The sequence below is a fragment of the Amblyomma americanum genome, chromosome 9 (assembly GCF_052857255.1).
Source record: "Amblyomma americanum isolate KBUSLIRL-KWMA chromosome 9, ASM5285725v1, whole genome shotgun sequence".
In the NCBI taxonomy this organism is placed as follows: domain Eukaryota; kingdom Metazoa; phylum Arthropoda; class Arachnida; order Ixodida; family Ixodidae; genus Amblyomma; species Amblyomma americanum.
The window spans coordinates 92,771,096-92,793,580 of NC_135505.1; the positions used below are offsets into that span (position 1 = coordinate 92,771,096).

The following is a 22,485-nucleotide window of genomic DNA, read 5'->3' on the forward strand; positions in this document are numbered from 1 at the left end:
CATACGCATAAAAAAAGAGAAAATTTGCTGGTGAAGAAGGGGAGAAATCTCGCAGATATCGTCCTCTACCGCTGGCCAGAAAAGTGACTGCAGTCCGATACAATTCAAGAGAAAAGCAGATTTTTCCTGTCAAGGAATCCCATTCCACCCAATGGCATATCGGCCGATAATCATGAACCTGCTAGCGTGAGTGGCGTGACAATGTAAAGAGGGGACTGTCCCCTTTCATCTGTCACTTTCTGTATTGCCACGCCTGGGAGGGGATTCTTTGACGGGGAAAAGCCGCTTTTTTCTTGAATTGTGTAGGATTAATTCTAAGAGAAAAATACAGCGCAAACAGAGACGACGGATGAAGAGGTGCACAACACAAGCGCTGTCTCGCAACTAAAATTTTATCCAGGAGGAAAACACATATATAAATAAAAGCGACCGAAAAAACGGCGAAGTCAGCAATCACATGAGGCTATCAACACAAGGAACAAACTCGAAAGATTGCGCGGGGCGCCCTTTTCAATGACCCATGGCACATCGGGTGTTGTCCAAGAACTGTATCTCCGCATCAAATAATGCGGTAGAGGGTAGGCTGATGCACGCGCTTATTTTTTTCTGTTTCCTTTTTGCGTATTTTTTCTCCCTGGCACGCTACCTGTATATCACATTATTTGATGTGGAGATACAGTTCTTGGACAACACCTGGTCTGAATAAAATTTTAGTTGCGAGACAGCACTTGTGCTGCGCACCTCATCTTCATCCGTCGTCTCTGTTTGCGCTGTATATTTCTTTTAAAGTGAACATAACCCAACTAGCCCTACTTTCCATCCTACTACAGCAAATTGTATACGATTATAGAGGCTCAATGGGGTAACGCGAGAGATGAGAGAGCACTTTCCCGAAAGCGCCTGCGCGTCCCTCGTGGCTTACGCCTACCTGAACAACGTTTGCTTTGGCCAGCACGTGAACTTTCGAGTCTGGTCGCGACAAACTGCACGACGGCGTGGGTACCGCTCACCCTTGTGCATTAGTCACTAGAATTGTGCAAGCTTTCCAATGCAGCGGTCGCGCTCAGAGCAGGCGAATGCTGCGCAGCCTGCTCTTTAACCTGTGCCTATTGCTTCTTTCAGGGCAACAGTTCGTTTGATTTTGCTTAGTCTGGGAACGTTTATTTTGTGGAACTGCTTGCTCTTGCGAGACCTGGTTCTGCGGGCTTATTTTTGAAATATAACTTTAGAAAGGTGATTGTTCTGCCTAGTGGGTAATTCACATGAGTTTCCATAGCGCGAACAGCAGGGACACGACAGAACACAAGCGCTTGTTTTCGGTTGTGTCCCTGCTTTTTGCGCTATGGAAACTCATGTAACTCTGAAAATGAAGGGGGTAATCACTCATTGTCATCCACCCAAGCACAGCCATGCGGCTACGGAGGGGAAACTGCACTCCATTCTCAGAAACATCCAAGTTGAAGAGAAATTCGTCCTAATCCTGCCATAGCAACGCCTGTCCGCTGTAGTCACTCTGCAGACTAGCTAACCAGGACAGCTAACATAGTCCAACGCGTCTATGGGCTAACACCTTTGACTAGCACTGTTCCGGACTAATATTGATTGAACTGCGAAGTGCCTGTAGAAGATGTACAGTTCTTCTTTGTAGCCGTATGTCTCTGCTTTGGTGAATGCCGTTAGAAAGTACTCCCTTATTTCTAATCTACTTCACCTTGAGGGATTCCCCTGAACCCTTCCTGGTGTTAATTTTCTATCATGAATGCAGGTTGCTTTTCTTTATATTTTGTACTCCGCTTCTGCAATAGACTGCAAAGGCTGGTAGTGTTAGTAAATTAATTGACTCGTGTTTGGTGTGGTGCCGGCGAGGTCTGTAAATGCTGACATCAAGACTTTTTCCTGTCTCTCTCTCTCGCAGTGGTGATTGTTGGCCTCTGGTGTTCGTCCTAGGAACTGTACAGAGTTGGTGAGTGCGGTACACATATTCACTGTACTAGCCTTGCGCGAGCCAAACTAGTGTCCGGCTCGATTGTTGCGACCGTCTTCGTATTACTTCTTCTTCGCTACGTGCGCTATAACTTGGTCTCTCTTCGTGTGTAGGCAAAATAAGCCTAGACAAATAATAATAGTTATACAGCCAACCGCAGCTTGCCATTAAATGCAAACCGCCCTTAGACCATTGACGTCAGCGTTCAAACTAAGTTGATAATCTTTTCGCGTGGTGTCACTGTCACTGAACCAGGTGTTTTCAGGGAAGACTAAGTAATGTTCAAAAATAGGGTTTTGAGGCAGAAATACCGCGTTTGCATCAGAGTATAGTGTGGAGGCTTAGTGAAGCGGACTCCAGAAAACCGGTGAATCGTCGTAAATAGTAAGGTGGTTAACTAATTTATGATAGTCAATTATTTAATTATCACGGTTAGACAACTGGTTGCGTTTAGAGATTTCTAGCCGGTCGCCAGTAATAGCCGTATCAGTATTTAGAATTTCGAAGACGCGATTATCCTCGGCGCTGTGGGTCGAAAAAAAAAAAATGCCTTTTCGACTAGTTACGTACACTGAAGAGGTGGCTTTGCCTGCATGCTTTTCGAAAGCGCGTGTATTTTGCACGATGTAGCCAAAATTTTTTCGGCCTCATCGCCGAAGATAACCGCGTTTTCGAAATTGTAAAAACTGAAATTGCTTTTACTGATGACCACTACAAATCTCTAATTGCAACAAGTTGCCTAAATGTGATAGTTACAGAAATTTGTTAACCAGCTTATTATTTAATAAGTCGATACACCGGTTTTCCGGTGTCCGCTAACGCTGGTAATACTATGTCTGAAAAGCCATGTTTTAACCTCAGAAAGCCAATTTTTGAAACTTACTTAACAGCTGCTATAGCATTTGAATCTCGTTATACCGAAGTTGAAGAGGTCTGGCGATTACTTCGTTATAGCCCGTGTTGGCCGAGTTTCCGAGGGGAATCGTCATTCCATCGTTATTTACATTAATTCGTTATAAACCGTTTAGTTATAACGTTATAACAAGGGTCGACTGTATTTACTTTTCAAAACACTGGAACTTCCGTCTTCTGCAAGGTTTGGGCAGTTTTTGTATGACATTTAGCGGGTCTCTCATTTCGAGCTCCTTGACCAGTGTGCTCTCGTGTTTAGTGCGACTTGTTGTTATGTGGATGTTTCTTTTGGAAACTGCGATGCGCCTAGAGAGAGAATGAATAGTATCCCGTGCGGCTCGTCCTTTCATTTTACCGCCCATTTAATTAATTAATTAATTTATTTATTATTCTTCAAAGGTCCACAAGGAGATTACATGAGGGGTGGGCTGACAAAATTGTCTTATTTTGGACATACATGATCATCGACGGCGGATTTCAAATGAACTGGATTGATGATGGTCGCCACCTCGGATGGAAGGCCATTCCAGTCGTTGGCTGTTCTAAGGAAGAAAGACTGGGAACATGGTTGCAGTGCGAGACTGCTCGGGGTAGACGGCGTTAGGGTGGGAGTTACGGGATATCCGAGGTTCGCGTGTGATACGGGGAGCATCGTGGTTAAAGCTGTGATAAAATCTATGATACAAGCAAAGACGGGCGATTTTTTGACGGCAGGCTAGCTTGGGAAGATTGAGCTGGGATTTTAGTGTAGAAACGCCAGTGTGATGAGAGTAGCCTGAACTAATGAATCTGACAGCACGGTTCTGGACAGATTCGAGCATACTGATACGATTAGCATAGAAAGGATGATACGCTGCACATGCAAACTAAAGTTTAGGACGTGTGAAAGTTAGGCAAGAAGTTTTATAATGAAAAAGTTACGCCTTAAGTGCCCGAGAACTTGATTTGCTGAATTAGTAGCATGGCGAATGTGTTGGGACCAGGTTAAATGGCATGGACATGGACCCAGAAGCAGTATAGAGTTACGCTTATGCTCTCTGCACTTGTCAAACTTAACTCTCGTGTTTTATTTCTTAGCCTCTTTTTATCTTTGAATTCCCGTCCCGGTTCCGCCAGAGCGTTTACCGTCTGTTTGCGCGAGCTGTCGGCGTGGGGTTCTCCGAGCCGTGTTCTTGAACGCCGAAGCCGCGGATCGAGCGCAATTCAATCTGCGACAGGTGACGACTGCACACACATGTTATAGCCGACAGTGAACTGGCGAAATGAATGGGGAGGTGTTCTCGTTTGTTTGAACTCTTTCTTTCTTTCTTTCTTTCTTTCTTTCTTTCTTTCTTTCTTTCTTTCTTTCTTTCTTTCTTTCTTTCTTTCTTTCTTTCTTTCTTTCTTTCTTTCTTTCTTTCTTTCTTTCTTTATTGCTTTCTTTCTTTCCTTCTTTATTTCTGTTTTGCGTCTCCTTTCTTACGCTGCCATTGTTTTTTCTTTCTTGCTTTCCTTGTTACCTTTTCGTTTGTTCTTCGCCATCGCGCAGTTCTTGTGTCTCGGTTGTATCTGGGGGAAAAAAAAGCAGCCTTAACCCTTTTATAAGGCGCAAGATGTATACATACCGGGCAGGCGTACGAAGGGCAAAATTGCTCTAGGGATGACTCTGGGCGTTGAATGACGTCGCTTTCAGGCCATGTCGACCGCCGGTTTTGTAGAATAAAAGGTGTACACATTTGTACTAATCACTCGGTGAAAAGACCTCAACTGTGGTACGTAGCCGTAACTTAGTTTTTTTTTCTTTTTTCAAGGCAGAATGCTCTTTAGCGCAAGTAATGAAGGGCACAAGACTGGCGATAACTCACAACTGTTTATTTAAAAAGAACGCGCCTCATTTTGCCGTATCACAATCTTACAGACTTGACACCAAGAAATGTCCTTTCGCTTCAAGCACACTGTGGTATCGCTGATACACGTTAACATTTTTTTTTCTGGTAAAAAACAATTTCAGTAGTTTGCGTGCCACAGTGCCACGACTTCTGCCTAGGATCTTTATATCGGTCAAATTTGGTTTGAATTTACAACTTTTGTAATGTTTTGGCGGTTGTAGGTCTGTCTGCATCGTTCAGTACTGGGAGTTCATGCTGTGTTGTCATGCTCGAGTTTCTTCGACGTATAAGAAAACGCGTTTGTGTTGAAAATTGCACCAAAAAGTATTACGACTTTATGAGGCAGTTGACTCAAGGAAACTGCTGAAAAGAACAACGTTTCATTATTTTTTCCCCGCCCAAATAGGTCGCTTTAAACTGTACACCCGCGCATGTAAAGAACCACAACACCAAGAGGCCTACCAGCGAAGGATAAAAACACGTTAAACGATTTGTTCGATAGTTTGTTTTCAGCACGCGAAAATATGGTACTTAGATGCGCCATTGTCCATTTGTCGGCGCTTGAAGCTTTAGGACATATGTCCCTTTAAACGATTTGTTCGATAGTTTGTTACTATTCAGCACGCGAAAATATGGCACTTAGATGCGCCATTGTCCATTTGCCGGCGCTTGAAGCTATATGACATGTGCCCGATGTCCTGAATAATATCTATTCAAGCCTTAAATGTATGCTACTTTGTGTTATTGGCGTACCGCATTTACTCGCCTGATGGGCGCAGTTTTCTTCTATAGATACAGTGATGAACGTTAATTTTGGGGATGCGTTCATTACGCGGCGAAAATTAACCCTGCAGTCAGCGAAAATGTCTCTAAATTTTTGTGATCAATGTAAAGGAGTGCGTTTTGTAATGCGAGTGGCGTCCTTTATTGGCGTAAATATACGGCACATAGAAAGCTCGTTGAACGCGATCCACCCATCTGCGAAATGCCTCCCTCTCAGGTCATCTGTTTCTGTCCCCGCAAATTCTCAGCACGTTGCATGTTTCAAGGGGCCTTTCATTTAGTTTCATTTACCGTGTAACTTCGTTATAACGAAGTTGGAGGGTCCCGGCGATTACTGCGTTATAGCCATAGTTTCGATATATCCGTTGTAGAACGATCTTTCAGTTGGAGTCGTGATTCCTTCGTTATATCTATTATTTCGTTATAAGGAAGTTGGAGGGTCCCGGCGATTACTTCGTTATAGCCGTAGCTTCGATATCGCCATTTTAGAACGATCTTTCAGTTGATAACGTCATTGCTTCGTTATATCCATTGTTTCGTTATAAATCGTTTCGTAATAACGAAATCCCGGCGATTACTTCGTTATAGCGGTAGCTTTGATATAGCCCTTGTAGAACGGTCTTTAAATTGGAATCGTAATTCTTTCGTTATATTCATTATTTCGTTATAAAACGTTTCGTCGTAACGAAGCTGGCGGGTCCCGGCGATTCCTTCGTAGTAGCCGTAGCTTCTATATAGCCCTTGTTGAACCATCTTTCAGTTGGAAACGTCATTCCTTCGTTATATCCGTTGTTTCCATATAAAACGTTTTGTTATAACGAAGTTGGCGGGTCCTGGCGATTACTTCGTTATAGCCGTAGCTTCGATATAGCCCCTGTAGAACGATCTCTCAGTTGGAATCGTCATTGATTCGTTATATCTATTATTACGTTATAAAACGTTTTGTTTTAACGAAGTTGGTGGGTCCCGGCGAATACTTCGCTATAACCGTCGCTTCGATATAGCCCTTGTAGAACGATCTTTAAGCTGGAAACGTCATTCCTTCGATATATCCATTGATTCGTTATAACGAAGCTGGAGGCTCCCGGCGATTACTTCGTTATAGCCGTAGCTTCGATAAAGCCCTTGTAGAACGATCTTTCAGTTGGAATTGTGATTCCTTGGTTATATCCATTATTTCGTTATAACGAAGTTGGAGGTTCCGGCGATTACTTCGTTATAGCCTCAGCTTCAATATAGCCCTTAAAGAACTATCTTTCAGTTGGAATTGTCATTCCTTCGTTATATCCATTGTTTCGTTATAACGAAGTTGGAGGTTCCGGCGATTACTTCGTTTTAGCCTCAGCTTCAATATAGCCCTTAAAGAACGATCTTTCAGTTGGAATTGTCATTCCTTCGTTATATCCATTGTTTCGTTATAAAACGTTTTGCTATAACGATGTTCGAATGTAGTACTTTTTTTTGTTAGAGGCGGTGGGGGGTGGGAGGGCGTTGTTGGTTATGATTTGGCTCGTGCACTAAGCCAAGGAATGTGCTGTTCTTGGGCAGAAACGTGAGGGGGCAGATGGCACCAGCGCTTCTGCTCTTCTGCCTGTACACACTCTTCTTTTGCGACGCCCTTTTCGGCTGCGCTGTTCGTTTTCCGTTGCGTGGCGAGTCTTGACGTTGATAAAACGCTGGCGTTGAGTCATCGGGCCCAGAAACAAGTGCACCCCTTTGTGCCGCCACAGCTCTGCCCGTGTGCTGTGTGTTGGGTCGGCGTCGGTAGAACGAGCCGGGATAGCGTCAATGTACGCCAGAAGTGATAATGTTCGCGACGATGTTGTCGTGATAAGCGGTTTGATTTGTAACGCCCGTTGTTGGCCGAGAATGTGCGCCATGACTAAAAAAGGGTGTGCGATAGGGACAGCTTACTCGTTTTTTACACCCATATAGGTGTATTTTGTTAGAGTGCAAGACCAGCCGGGCCTGCTCAGAAATCGTGACGTCTTCGGCAGCGTGAACTCTATCAGTATGTAAAAAAAAAAGAATGTACGAAATACTAGAGTAACATACGCAGGAAAACGGCTGCGTGGCTCCGTATGTGTTTCCTGCTTGTTTTATGCGTTATTCGTTTTCATACTAACGGAAATCGTGTAACGTATATGAACGAGCTCAGGGTAAGTGTATTCTGCAAGTCTCAGCGGCTTTTCTCGGACAAACAACCCCATTTCCAGCCAGTGGCGACGGCCGATTCTAATGAACATGCTAGCGCGACAATTCAGGGAGGGGTCTATGCCTGACAATGGAGGGAGGGCACTCTCCCCCTCCGTCTGCCACTCCCTGCATTGTCGCGTTAGCAGATTGGTGAGGATTGGCCGACGCCATTAGCTGGAAGGGGATCGTTTGATGGCTGAAAGTCGCTTCATTATTGAGTTGTATCTCAGTGCAGCTTTGTTGGAGATGGCGCGCGTTCCATTCGTGATGACGTTTGTAGGGATGCGAAGCTCAGAAATGCCCGTGTGACGCGGGCGTGGTTGGATCGAATTGACCGTCCTCTTCTGCGGCCTGCCTTTGTCAGGTGCTCTGCCTCTGAAAGAGAGAGAGAGAAAAAAAATAAGCCGTGCATTTAGAGAATGTCGAAATGTTCTCCCGGCTCTATCCTAGGCCCTATCCCGTCTGTCCTGCTCCGAGGTTTCAGGCTGTGATTCACACGTGCCTTTTTCGCGAACGCTACACTGTCACTGCCTCCCCCCCTCGCATCTCTATCCGGTGATTCATTTAACTGCATTGTTAAATGTAACAAGCGTATTCCCTCCTCTCTCTTTCCACCCACACACGGAGACATGCCTGGATTTGGCCACCCCTCGCCCTCTGCAGCCAGTACTCTTCAGTACTCACTCTGTCGCGCATGAATGGAGCAGGCGGGGCGCGCCGCACCGTAAACGCGCTCGCGACTCCAGGCTTCGTCGCACTGCACGGAATTGCCCGAACCAGGCGTGCACGAACTTCGAAGAACGGCGCTCAGTAGTAGTAGTGTTTCACGGGAAACGCGCGTCATGGAACCCTACATAGCGAGTGGATGACGGCGACTGCGACACGGTTGCGTACACCCTAAATGGCATAGCCCCTGCAGTGCCCGTGCGGTTTCTTTCTTTCTTTCTTTCTTTCTTTCTTTCTTTCTTTCTTTCTTTCTTTCTTTCTTTCTCCGTACAGCTGCCCTCGTTCTGGGTGTTCCTCTCCCCCCCTTCGCGCTCACGTCATCGCATTCTGCGGGCCATCTCGGATGTAACTGAATCGGAGTGCGCGGATGGAGGGGCGGATTGGGTCGGCTTGCCTGCCTGCCTTGCCTGCCACGAATAAGACGGCCGCGAGCGCGCAGGGGGCTCCTTCCGCTCCTTGCGTTTCTTGCCTCGATTCTTTTTTTTTTTCGTTTCGTATTTGTTAACCCGGAATAGACCGTGGCCGTGTTTGCGATATTTTCGCTGCCTTTTTTGCTCTTCTTTCCTTCGTACCATTCAGTGAGCGCTTTGCCTTTTTTGTCCCCCTATTCATTACTTGCGCTAGATTCCGTTTGCGATTCGCCTTGCTCCACACACGATGGCCCGTTTTGTGTCTTTTCTTTATCCTCTTTCTTCCTTTTTTTAGTTCTCTTTCTGTCTCGGTAGGTGGGGAAAGGAGAAAGAAAGAGAGGGGGAAACAGGGAAACGTGGTTCATCCCTTAGTCCGAATTTTTCCGAGAATGTCGATTATTTTTTTTTTTTACGTAGCTCGTTGTGGCTTTCACGCCGAATATTGTTTTCGTTATTCCCATTTCTTAGTCTTTTTTTTTCTTGGGCCGTACGTGGGATGTGGTGAAGAATTCCTCGTGCAGATCATTCTCTAGCGAGTTCAGTGCCAGTGCTCATTTTCTTGGCTGGTGCAGTACAGAGGATCCTTTTCTATCCTTATTTCCGTGCTCTCGTGAAGGGCGCTCCGTCCTTTCTGCGAATCTCCCTGCGCATGCCGTAGCACGCGCGTACTGTATTCGCCGCTCGTGACCCTCCCGTGCCATTTTCTCTCTCTAGCGCATTCCTCGAGAAGGTTCTCTCCTTTCAGCGAATTACTACCGCACGCTCATTACCATCACTTTAAGGAAGAAAGTAATTAGGCTGGAGATGGGCGGGACGAAAATGGCTTTGCTTCGTCGAGGTTCCAAAAAAGAAGCGCGTGTCTCTGCCTCTTCTTTCTTCTCGCCTTCCGTCGTTGCGGGGACTTTTCTTTCTTGTGTGTATTTGCCCCCTCTTTTACCATTTCTCGCGAGAATCTCGGGGGAGCGGGGGATTTATATGGAGATCCGGCGTCCCCGTTTCGTTGGCGGCGCCCCGTAGGGTCGGGTGCAGTACGCAATAACGAGCAGAAGCGAGAAAGGTCAGAAGGAATTCCGAGCAGTCCGCCGCAATAGTGAGTAGAAGCGGCGAAATTCAGGACTAAGTGCGCCAGGAAAAAAAAAAGATATAATGGAAGAAAATAGGCGTGGGTTTCGGGAATAGGGTGAGGGTGCGCGGAGAGAGAGGAGGAATGGCGGACAGCTTTATCCCCCACTTTTAGCCCAGAACGGGGGCACACGCGTCACGATTTACGCGATTTGGAGCTTCGGATGGATAGCGCATCGGCCGCGGTGGTTTCGATGTTTTTTGTTTGCCTTTTTTCTTTTCTTTGCTCAGCAGATACTCGAGCGTGTAATTGATGCCTGACGGCCGCGCGAACAAGTGTTTTGCCATTTAACTGGAGGCGGCTCGAGTCGCGTACAACGTAGATGGAAGCGTGCCAGCCTTTATAAGGCTGAGGAGGCTAACGACTGTGGCCCATGGCTTAAGGTGGAATTGATTGACCGCAGTAGCAGAGCGTCGAAGGCGAGATGGATAAAAGACTTCGAAGTAATGGGCGCTAATGTGCGGATGGTTGTTAGGGCGTAACGCTGCCAGCGACGGAGGAAAGAGAGGGATACGATTGACGAAGCGAGCACTGCGATGTTAATAAAAGTGACAGTCGCGTGCGCTTGAGCTGCTGATGAGAATACAATGTGTCATTCGAAGAAGCGGTCGCTTGCCCCCGTGTGTGTGTGCCAGGCGACAGCTTGGCGCGTTGTGCGTCACGCCACTCCTCCGGGCTCTGCTGGAATAGAAATAGCTCCCTGAGGTTTTCTGTTCTCTTGATGTTTACCAGCCCCTCCTCGAGACGGCGCCGCGGTCCTTGCTAGGGGAAAGTGTTGTAACCGAAACACTTGCCGCTGCGTTGGTCATGTGACACGGACGGCGTTGATGTGCTGACGGGTGGCGGGATGGTCGGCGACGCAAAAGCGTCTGCATGTTACACTCATGTCGATTGGATCGCATGCGGTGGCGGTTGTAGTGGTTTATTTTCAATAAATATAAAGAAAAAAAGTGGAGGAAGAAAACGTTGCCGGCCGCGGCAATAGCTATCTAATATCTTAAGCACCCGAACTCCTGCCGACGGAGGTGAAAGGGAAATAGAGAGGATAGCGAGAAGTATAGAGGGGAACGATAGCAAGAAAGGACAGGGGAGAGCTTTTTGTGGCTGTTCACAAAATACAAAAAGTAATCAAGCACGCTCCGCTCGCGGGCAAATGTCCATGCTCTGTGCGAAAATAAGTTCGCGCGAGGGGCCACCGCGTACAGTCATTTACAGAACACGGGTGCGGTACACTAAAAGCGAATTCTGAGGGGTTGGGACTTGAAAAGCGTGACACTGTAATCTATACCGCAACAAGGACGAACATAAAGTTCTTTAGTAAGGGTTTACTAAATAAAGATTCGGAATTTTAATTAAAGGTTACAGCACTCGGATACAAGTCAAGAAAGAAGTGGGTCCGTTGAAGGACCCCCTTATAGCCAGTGGCATCGGCCGATTCTCATGATCCTCCTTACCTGACAATGCAGGGAGCGGCGTGAGAGTGCAGGGAGGGGACTATCCCCTTTCATCTGCCACTCCCTGAATTGGCACGCTAGCCGGCTAGTGAGCATCGGCCGATGCCACTGGCTGGAAGGGGGTTCCCTTGAGGGAGAAAAGCCGCTTCTTTCTCTAGGTGTATCATGGTATTATATAAAGGCAAACAACTTTTTTGCCTCTTATCTTTGCTATCTTTGTTTGCTTGTTTCTTTCTTTATAAATTTTTCTTTCGTCCCTGCATCTATCTCGCTGTCTTTATTTGCTTCAACTCTCAGCATCCAAGGAAGTCGAGGAGCACTAACCGGATTTTCAGGCAGACATTTAGTACGGTTTCTTCCACTCTGGCGGGCCAGCCGGGAAAATTAATTTGAACGCGGCTGGCTTTGGTGGCGCGGTGTCCGTGACTCGTCCTTTAGGGGCCAAGCGGATCCCGAGGCGTGCGCGCGTAATGGATGGGCGCACAACACCGCTCGCGGCAGTCGTGCACGAGGTAAAAAGGGTTAAAAGAGACGGAGCGGCCGGCGGAATTCATCGTTACTTCTTCCCGTCTTTTGCCACCACTGCGGATGAGCTGGCGCCCTGAAGGCCGGATGGTGTCCAGCGTGTAGTTGTCTGCGGAGAGTGGAGCCGTTCGTTTACGGAGCTAATCGCGACCGGCGTTCGCTTGGCACTCGTCCGAGCGCAGACGCAGCGTAGTACATTCCGGCTCGTATAGGCGACGCGCGTGTCGTAGAGGATGTATTGCGAGGTTAACTGGTTTCGGTTCTCTCATCCCCAAGACATGCAAGGAGTGTAAACACATCCGTCGCCTCCGTTACAAATGCCGACCTGTTTAAAAACGCTGTTACTGATATTTATCGTAGCGCTGCTGTGGTAATTTTGTTTGTGTTGGGCTTTGTTATTTTGACTCACGCCCTCTCTGTACTGCCTAGGCCCTTGGATTAAATAGATAGGCAATAAATAAATGTCCGGAGCGGCTGATTAGAAACCGTGTGTGGTGCTCTCCTTCGGTGGGGCGATCGAGGTTGACGGCACTGCAGGGCCCGGCGGCTGTGGGGATCGAACCCCAGCACCTCCCGAATGCGAGGCGGATGCCCTACCACAAGGCCGTCGTCGCTCGTGCAGACCTGTATATCCCTGTGTTCCAATGGGCGCAAGCTTTTCCCTGAACCATGCATGGTGCTCGGTGTGTCCTAGGCGTAATGCTTGGCAAGGTAGGTCTGTGACAGCACGGGCCGTTTTGGCCAAAAGTAACCGGGCAACGGTGGTTTGTTTCCCAGGCGCGCAGCGAGGCACTTTTGGCAGCCCTTAAACTCTGAATCTGCGTAAAGTAAGGGGATCCCTTGTCCTCTCGTTGTGACACCTCTCGGTCTTTAGGGGTGCCGTAAAGGCTCCGTGTTGAGAAGCAAAAACCTGTTGCTCGGTTACTTTTGGCAAAGGGGGTTCCTTGAGCAGACGGGGCAGTCGATGTCCGTGGCTCTCTCTGTAAAATCATCATCGTCATCATCATCAGGAAGAGCATTTAGAGATTGCAAGTTCTATTCCGGCAGCTTTTGTGTTTGCCCCCTTTTTTTTTTCGCGATGAAGTGATTGGAATGCATGTGTTGCACGGCTTCTCTTACTGTCTTTTTTTCCCGTGAATTTTACGGAAGGATCTCATCCAGCCGTCCATTTGTGTAAAACTCTGCACGCTTAGCGCCCTTTTTTCTTTGCGACGCAACTTTACGGGAGCTATAAGTGGTCAAGAAGGAAGAGCGCGCTTTTTGCTATATTTAAACCCGGAATAACTATTTCCGTAGTATTTTCTTAGTTCTCGGCAGAGAGGCGCATTCTTTATTCTCACGCTTTATTTGCGGCCGCTGATTTATGTGTTTCGTGTGCCACTCCCCTTTTTTTTTTCGTTTTCCCCTCATTTAGCTGCCGCTCTTATCCCATTGTTTTGCTACTATATCTAGTATATCTCTGTCCTGGCTGCTTTCGTACTTTTCGTTTTTAACCGTCTTGACCGCATTGGAGTACACTGCGGGAAACAAAAAGTGCTACATTTTGGCGTTTAAGTAGCGCAGAAGGAAAGGCCAGAACGAGTACCTCTACGCTTATATCCTCACCTGGCGGCGTTGTTTGTGGCACGCCCCGGTGGGTCGGCAACAGGCGTGCGTGCGAGATTTCAGGGCAAGTTCTCCGCGAGCTTGCTGGCGGAGCCGGTTTGGATCGGATCTAAAAAAGCAGTTCTTTAAAGAGCGTGGTGTCGGTTAACTGGCCGACGTTAACCGGCATCGTGTGCAAGAACTGCGTTTGAAGTGCCGCGGGAAAGTCCAGAACGTCTAGCTAGACGCTTTTAGTTTGCTTGGCTGCCACCATGTGTCGCGTGGCGGAGATGAACGTCCGTAATTGCGGTGGGAATTCGGCATGTTTGGCACGCTACGATAATTTCCGGTGGCGGTCAAAAATTGGTTCGAGGGCTTGACTTAATTCGTGTTCCTCTTGTGCCGTATTCCTGAAGAGGTTGAGGTGCTAGGTCGGAGCATGGTTGGTGCGGTAGGGGATCACAATTTTTTTACAGCAGGTGTGTGCGTGTGTGCTTAAATTAACTACACAGGCGGAGAAGAATGGATCCGCGCATAGCTGAATGGCGCGAATGGTCTGTAGCGAATGGTTACTCCATTAACAGCTTTGAGTTTTAACGTTGCACGATACAAAGCTCCGAAAAACGTGGACGTGAACGCGCACAGGTAGACTTTGAGCTTTCGCCTACCTGTGTGCAGTCACGGGGGAAAGTTTGCGGGATGCAGATTTGCGGAAAAATAATTTCCGCGTTGCCGGGCTAGCCAGTCGGTTGGTATTTCTTCCGCCAGATGGAGCACGCATGTCTCCTCATGTAAATTTTTCATTGATCTGCTTTGACATGAGCGCGCTGGAATAATTTTTTTTAACCGCAAATTTCCATCCCGCTGACTTTTGTCTATGACTGTGCAGTTAAAATTTTGCATGATGCGTTGACTCGAAAAAACGAACTGTAGCAACCCTACGCGATCCCAGCTGCCTGGTGTTATTGAAAGCTGTGTATGGATCGAGCGTATGCAAGCCCGCTTATAAATCTTCGGGCAGTTTTAAGCGATCGGCGGATTATGTGGCGGCGCCGAAATTGTTTTCCCTACACCCGCCACCCGGAAACATTTGCTGTCGGCTGGTGTCGGGAACTGCCGAGGGCACTTAAGTATACGGCTTTGGATGTTACTGATTGCTTTGGAGGCCTCTGCCAGAATCTTGCAAACACGAGGGATAGGAACCCAAAATAGAGCACAAACGTCTGCGTTTGTGCGTGTTTGCGTACACATTTTTGCTCTATCTTGGGTTCCTATCCCTCGTGTTTGCAAGATTCTGGCAGAGGCCTCCAAACCAATCAGTAACATCCAAAGCCGTATACTTAAGTGTCCCTGGCAGTTCCCGAGGAAAATTACAGAGCGCATTTGTTTTCTCCACAGGCTCCTCTTTTTGTTTTTTTAATGGGCGACTCTTACAACTTGAAGGCGGTCGGAAATCACCGGGCACTTATTGGGAGGACCCCTGCTTATTCATCTTTCCAGAAGTTGTGCTGATGAAGGGGTTGTCCGCAGAAGTCTTCAGAAATAGTTCTTTTGTCTAATTGATCGCTGTACTGGCAGCTGTTAGTAAACGGTGTCTCTTTTTGGTGTGTGTGCTTTGCTGTCAGATTGCTTGTACTTTTTATTTAAATACGTGTTCTGCCGCGCCTATCTTAAATATACTCTCCGAAAAACGCCGTCGTCACTATTTAAAGGCATTGACAAGCATAACACAGTGTGGAAATGGCGCTGCTTCGTTAACTTTGTGCTGCATTGTTTTTTGGTTGCGTTTGAGTGCCCTGCTTGCTTGGGCTGGTGCGTGGTCTAGTGGTAAAATACCGCTTCAGTCACGAATTATGACTATTATAGCGAAAAACTAATTATTGAAACATCGTTGTCGTGCATGCTTTCGTAAAATGTCAAAATATCAGTTGCCGGTTGCAGGAACTGGGAATATGTTACGCGTGCTTTTTGCAACCTGCCTTCCGGCAGTCGATACAAGAAATAAAGCGAAACTACCTGTGCCTCCCTCTGTGCATACATGCCGTGACTGAAGAGGATACGTAAAGAAAAAAAAACGGGGGGGGGGGGGGGGAGGTTGCTTGTCGATCAGGCGAGCCGCTTGTAATGGAGGAATGTTGCCCTATACGGTTCGAAACGCGCATTTTCGCAATCACAGCATCCTCTTAAACCGCACGTAAAGGTAGCGGATGTGTTGTAACTGAATTGCAATTCGCACCTCTTGACAGAGATCAGATCGGACTTTACGGTGATGCTAGTTATGGTCCGCCAGGCTTTCCTAGGACTTAGATAGCAGACATTTATTAATGCAGTTTTTTGTCCCAAAATACGATAAAGTAATTTAGGGGAGCAGCCTTTCAATTTAATGTATTCGGCGTGAACGATAACTCAGTATCTGTAGTCGAATACAACTAAAAAACGCAGCGGCTTTTCCCCGTCAAAAGACCCCCTTCCAGCCAATGGCGTCGGCCGATTCTCTAGAGCCTCTTAGCGTGGCAATGCAGGGAGCGGCAGATGAAATGGGGTGGTCCCCTCCCTCCATGGTATGGAATAGTTCCCCCCTGCATTGTCACGCCGCTCCCTGCATTGTGATGCTAGCAAGTTCATGAGAATCGGCTGACGCCATGGGCTGGCTGGAAGGGGGTCCTTTGACGGGGAAAAGCCGCTGGGTTCTTAAGTGGCATCCGACTAGAGTATGTGTTTAGTATATAATAGTTTTACGCCTCGTTGTGTTGGTATTTGCTGCAGACTAGCGCCTGAAAGCTCGTCCCATGTACGTAAATGCAACTACAGGAAAAGTTAACTTGTTTTCAGTGCTGCCAGAGCTTGAAAAGTTAACCAGAGAAACGCTCAAACGCGGACGCTAGAAAAAAGTTGTTTGACATGGACAGGAGCTGCACTTGAACAGTGCTTTATTATTTGTATTGGTTTATGGGGGTTTAACGTACAAAGGCGACCTAGGCTATGGGGGACGCCGTTGTGGAGGGCTCCGGAAATTTCGACCACCTAGCCTTCTTAAACGTTACTGACTTCGCGCAGTACACGGGCCCCTAGAATTTCGCCTCCATCGGAATTTTTATAACAAACTCTGGTGCACAGTACCTCCCACGCGTGCGGTTTTCTATCACCTGCCCGTAAGACACAGGCAATGCCGTCAGTTTTGTTACTTCTTATTTTTTACCCCCCCCCCCCCCCCCCCCCCCCCAAGTTAGGCACGCGCGTTTTCTGCTCAACATGTGGACGGAGCACTTGCACAATTTCATTTCGTATTGCTAGTGTGAAATGAATTAGTGAATTTATTAGAAGAAGCAAGGCCAGAAGCCCGTGGTCTCCCCCGAACTATTGCACATTGTAGTATTTTGTCTTTTATTTAACTTCTCATGATTATTACGTAGCCGTGTTTCTCGTGACAACATCGAGCACTAATACCAAGCCTCGGCGGTGTTTTTTTTGGGGGGAACGCAATGAAGATTGAATGAATGTGCGGCGGGTAGTTGGGGGAGCTCTTTGCGGCGAGCGGTCGTCGGGGTGCTTGGACGGCGCTGTTGTCTCTCGGGTAGGATTGTCGCCAGGGGAAAGCACTTGACTCCCGCTGCGGCTCGGTTGTTGTGGCGTGCGCGCCTCTGACGCTGCGCCGGCCCCAATGTAAACAGCTGGGTAGATAGAAAGGGAATGGGAGAGCGAGTGAGCACTTGATCGTGGAAAAAACAACTTGCGCCTGGAGGTGGCGAATTCAACGGCGGTCGCACCATCTGTCGGCGGAAGCTGCAAGCCGAGCGAAGCGCGCCGATCGATCGTTGTGCGTTTTATTTCTTTTGCGAAGAAAAGATCGCGTCGGTGGTAATAGGTGGCGCTGCGTGTCCGGACGTTGGGCGATTGCCAGGTGGCAGCACTCGCTGCTCCCTGAACAGTGGCCTAGGTGTTGCGATTATGCTTCCATGCGATTATGTCATTCTTGTAGCGGGAAACTGGTAAACGATATCCGTGCAGTGGTGCAGCGGTGGTGAAAAGGGTGTTTTTGACTGAGCTAATATTTGCGGGAATAATTTCGTCACGACTGCTTTCCCTCTGGATTATATGATCTTGTTTTTGTATTCCGGGACGGATGGGGATAACTGTGCTTTGCGAGGACATCTTGTGGGCCTAGTTATTCCACAACTTTTAGACAGTGAAATAGCCAGCGTATAAACTTACGTATACAGGCGATCATGGTGCATGCGCTTGAGTTTATGTGCACCTATTTGGTATATAATGGACTTGACAGTAGAATAGACAGTAGGTTACCTGTTTGCAAATATACCTCAAGAGGAAAGTTTATCACATCTGTTTTTTTATTATCCTTGGGGTCAGAAGAATGGAGGGTAACGAAAAGGGTTCAATTCAAATTGAGAGAAACGCAGAGAGCTATGGAAAAGAGTAGGTGTAACGTTAAGAGACAGCAAGCGGGAAGTGTGGGTCAGGGAACAAACGCGAGTTAACGACATCGTACTCAAAATCAAGTTGACGAAGTGGGCATGGGCAGGGCATGCGATGCGAAGGCAAGACGCTTAAGATGTTTGCAGGGGATAAGATGGCCGCAGCTTGCACAGGACATCGTTGGTCGTGCAGTGGTCTGTGGTTATGTTATAAGATGGCCATGATGATGATGAGCAAGGCGATGAAAGCACACACGTAGGCACTTGCTCAGGGAGGAAAGCAGAGAAGCGCGTGTCGCTGGCTTTGCTTCCATTTGTTAGCAGCGTTGCTGTTGTTGCTGTCCTCTATTGGAGTGGCACTTGTGTCCTGTCCATTTCGTTTCTTTGTCTTCGGCTTTCTGCGCTAGAAATTCGGCCAAATATGTACCAACTAGCCTGCGAGAATTTTCTCCTCCGTCCTCCCTTCGACGCGAGTTGGCATACATTCGCGCTTTCATTGTTTAACAGAGTAACAATGGAATACGACAGGAGTGCAATCGTTATGTTGTCCCTGGGAAATGAGCCGAATATTGCTAAATGACTGCGTACACGTGCAGCTTGTTGTCCCAGGAGTGGATGTGAAATGCCATGTTGTTGCGCACTTAGACCTGCTTTCTACGAAAGTGTTAAATCGACGGTGGTAGTAAGGTTTAATGCGCACGCCGAAGGGATGGGCATGAACCTCATTTAGGTCGCGGCTGGTATATTTAAGAGCACACCTTGCTCGTTATCTCTGCGGCGGTGGCACGAATAGTGAATGCGTATGTGGATTCGCTGGGCGTGTGCCAACAGAGACGAGGCAGCTATATTGTACGGGCTTACATTACACAACCGCGGCGTAGAAGTGGCTCAGTAGAGACGCTTAATGACAGCTCGAGGACTCATATTTGGCGAACGTGTGGCCAGGCAGCGCCTATCATCTTTTCGTTTTCTGCGTCGCGATGCAGCTCGGTTCCGCGGGTCTGAAACTTAACCGGATCTGGCACTTTGCCCCGGTGGCGGGGTGCAGCCGAGCCCTTGCGCTTATTTTTGACAGCGCTGCCGTTAGTGGCACCGGTGCTACCCATCCTTAATGAATGATGCTACGTCTTGCTTAAACTGAGCTTCATTCTCGGGCTTGAAGTATTGAAAGGGAAGCTTTGTGGTCAAAAAAGCCATTTAGTGGCACGATACTGTGTAGCTCACCGTACCGTCCTTCGGCTAATGTACCGCTCATCGAGGCGGTTTGAAGGTTCAGCATGCAACCCGTCGCGGCTACTCAGTGGCTTATTGCGTTCGGCACCTGAGTCCTGGGATCGAATCCCGGCGACTGACTGAACTCACACCAGTGTGCTGTGTGATGCCAGTGCGCGGTAGAGAACCACAAGTGGCCAAAATGTATTCGAAGCCCTCCGCTACAGTGCCTCTCGTAAGCCACGCGAATCTTCGCATTTCGCATTGCTTCCTACTTCGGATGCGTTTGGTGCATCTCTAGGCGCGTTTACATGAATGAGGCAGAATGAAAGATGCGACTCGTCTCTATTCTTCATCCTCTGTTTTTTTTTACCCTTTCTTTCAGAAACGTGGACTCGAGTCGACATCTGTCGCATTCATGTAAACATGGCTTCCGCGTCTCCGAAAAGCCGCGTTTACATGAATGCGGCTGAAGTCGACTCCAGTCCGCTTTTTGAGAGAAAGTGCAAAAACGTCGAGGCAAAGAGTAGAGGACGAGTCACGCCTTTCTTTCTCAAAACCTGCTCTTTCCCTCCAAAAAGGGACTGGAATCGACTTCTGGCGCATACGTGTAAACGCGGCAAGTGACGTCCTTGGCTGCTTCGGCCGCGGGCTGTTATTGCGCGAGCTGTCAACCTCCTCCACACTCTCTCACAGAGTCCTTCACCCGCCCTCTGTGCGCGCGCTCTCCGAGAGAACCATTTGCGTATCCCGAAATACCCGCGCCTCTTGAGACAGCAGCAGCCGTGCTCAAGTGTGTGTATGCCCGTTCGGCTTCCGAAGCCCGCTGCGCGGATGAGTTATGTCGGTCTCCCTCTGCTGGACCGCAGAGTGCGGCTGGTAACCCGTGCCTGCTGCACGTCTTTTATTTGCGCTCGTGTGTGTGCAGGTTACTTTGGCGTGTTCTGTTGTTCGCATGTGCGGACCGCCGTGGTCTGCTGTTCGTCACCGTCACTGGCTTCCGAAGAGCGATTTTATTTGTGGGCTGCTGCTACTGCTGCTGCAGTGTGTGGGTGATATCGTTTCTCGTCCTCGCAAGCTGTTCTGCTGCTTTCGTTTTGAAATATGGGAACAAGACTGAGACGGTGGTCTCGTACGTTTCCCAGATTACATCGTGAAGGCGGAGAAATTAAACAAAAAAGAATGTGGGGAAATTTAGCGCCTCACAACCGTGCTGCTGTTGCATAACACATTTGTGTTGCATCAAGACAGAAACACAGAGCTGGGCATTGCGGATAGGGAAAGGGGGTTTGAGGGTGCTGCTGTGTGGAAGTGAAGCAACGGATCGCAGAGGCACTTCCCCGTGGTGGCTATTGTAGGACGCGTGTTTCTGGAGCCGTCTCCCGCTGCTGCTTGAGGTGTAGGCGTTGCTAAGGCCGGTGTTAGCCGGTGGATTGTATACTCGCTTTCGGTCTTGTTTTCAGAGTGCCGGTCTTGTTGGTCTCGCGTTTGTTAACGCCCTCGGGCCGGGCTCTGGATCTTGTCTGCATATTCCAGTGCTGCCTGATTTGCAAGCCGAACCGAATTGTTGCTTGTGGGCTGGTAACCGCGCGCATTTGCCCCGGTGAAAAACTGACGTTGGAATAGGTCCTGAACGAGACGGGTGGAAGGAGAAGCTGCAGCCTGTCGGGATAGCGCCGGTTGAGAGCGTGTTTAAACTCCGAGTGCTCGCCGTCTAACGTAGTATTGTTATAGGCATTCGCGACGCCCTGTTCAGTTCAGTGGCCGCACCGAATGCCGTTTTGTCGGCGCAGAGCGGTTTGTAGTTACGTGATCGCGGTTTCTGCGGGCTGCCTGTGGCGGTTAAAGACCTGGAAGCCAGAGAAGCGGGTGCGAATAGGTGCTCTGCCGATAATAATAATAATTGGTTTTTGGGGAAAGGAAATGGCGCAGTATCTGTCTCATATATCTTTGGACACCTGAACCGCGCCGTAAGGGAAGGGATAAAGGAGGGAGTGAAAGAAGAAAGTAAGAAGGAGGTGCCGTAGTGGAGGGCTCCGGAATAATTTCGACCACCTGGGGATCTTTAGCGTGCACTGACATCGCACAGCACACGGGCGCCTTAGCGTTTTTCCTCCATAAAAACGCAGCCGCCGCGGTCGGGTTGGAACCCGGGAACTCCGGATCAGTAGTCGAGCGCCCTAACCACTGAGCCACCGCGGCGGGGCTTGCGGGAGTTGGCAGAACTCTAAGATCAGAACTCTAAGATTAGTCACCTGATGGTCGGTCCTCGCTTCCTTTCACTTGCAGTCCCTTTTTGTTCATCTTTAAGCTCATTTGCACTAATGCTTAGGATGTTGCTTTGCTGCTTACAGCTATCAAAATTGTCAAGACTCGAGTGGCCGGAAATATAGTATATATACTATATACTTGAGTGCAGTCATGTAATCTAGTCGCCTAAATCTGTCAAAATATGAGGGGGGGGGGGGGAATGTTGAGATGTACGCTGTACCTGCTGGTAACAGTACCGCGTGACTGGGTCGCGAGGCAGAGCTGGGATAATTTTTTTTTCTGACACGTGTCCCTTGAACATTTAAACGTACAGTTTACGTCCTAAATAGCGTCTGGGCTGGTACACAGGGGCAGGAGATTAATCCTTTGTTGCACCCTTATACCTCAGCACACAGGCAGAACCCGACATGTCCACTCTTCCTTCCATATATTTTTTAAACGTCAGCCCACTCCATTCGAACTTAGTGCAGCTGGCTTGCCGGAAAACACAACACGAAGCTTGCGCAAGCACTCCTTACCACCCATCAGCACTGCCTGTACGTTCGTATGGTCGGCATCTCGGATATGCCTTCAAAGCAGGGCCACTGTAATTTCTTCTCTCGTAGTTTGCGACTCGAGCTGGTGGGACGCTTGACCCAGATATTCAGGGGAGTGCTTTATGAGTGGAGTGCAGTTCGTGGAGTGCAGTTCACGCAGGCGTTCGACTTCACACCTATAGTCGGATACAACTCAAGAACGCAGTGGCTCCCCCCGCCCCAAAGGGCCCCTTTCCAGCCAATGGCATCGGCCGATTCTCATGACTCTGATATCGTGACAATGCAGGGAGCGGCGCCACAACGGAGAGAGAGCTCTACTCCGACCATATAGGGAAGGAATTATCCCCTTTCATCTAGCACTCCCTGCTTTGTCACAGTAGCAGAGTCGTGACAACTGGCCGACGCCATTGGCTTGAAGGGGGACTCTTGACGGGGAAAATCCCCGGCGTTCTTGAGTTGCATCCGACT

At 48.4% G+C, this 22,485-nt stretch overlaps 1 protein-coding gene across 23 annotated transcripts in view; it reads left to right on the top strand.

Moving 5' to 3' along the window:
- Positions 1-22,485, top strand: part of LOC144103794 (CUGBP Elav-like family member 2) — a 541,184-nt gene that overhangs the window by 41,250 nt on the left and 477,449 nt on the right. For 20 of the 23 annotated variants that reach the window (XM_077636467.1, XM_077636494.1, XM_077636475.1 and 17 more), the window contains exon 2: positions 1,916-1,963. The exons of the other annotated variants lie outside the window; for them this stretch is intronic. The gene's annotated coding sequence lies outside the window, so the exon portion shown is untranslated. The remainder of the gene's footprint in view (positions 1-1,915; positions 1,964-22,485) is intronic. 23 annotated transcript variants of the gene reach the window in all.